The sequence below is a fragment of the Penaeus monodon genome, chromosome 24, assembly GCF_015228065.2.
Source record: "Penaeus monodon isolate SGIC_2016 chromosome 24, NSTDA_Pmon_1, whole genome shotgun sequence".
Classification (NCBI taxonomy): Eukaryota; Metazoa; Arthropoda; class Malacostraca; order Decapoda; family Penaeidae; genus Penaeus; species Penaeus monodon.
In genome coordinates this window covers 24,686,382-24,686,694 of record NC_051409.1, presented here as the reverse complement: position 1 = coordinate 24,686,694, position 313 = coordinate 24,686,382, and positions in this window count along the sequence as shown.

Here is a 313-nt window from a genome sequence, read left to right as displayed (position 1 = left end):
TTTGATTTTGTGCTACATTACTAAGTGATTGATGTACACATACTTGCTATTATGTTCTCTTTATCATTTAGATATTTTGTGTCAGAGGGCACACCAATATCTTTGGGGGGGGAGGGGATGCAAGAAGTTGAGCTGAGAGGCAACAGTGGCCAGCTGCACCACCAAAGGAACAAAGGGAAAAGAAAGGATGAAGGATAGAAATGAATAATGAAACTGTTACTTAATCACAGTCCTTTCAACACTGAAATAATGGCAGGATACATGTAATGCTTATTATCTGAGTCAAAACAATTTTCCTTTCTTTTGGCATAAT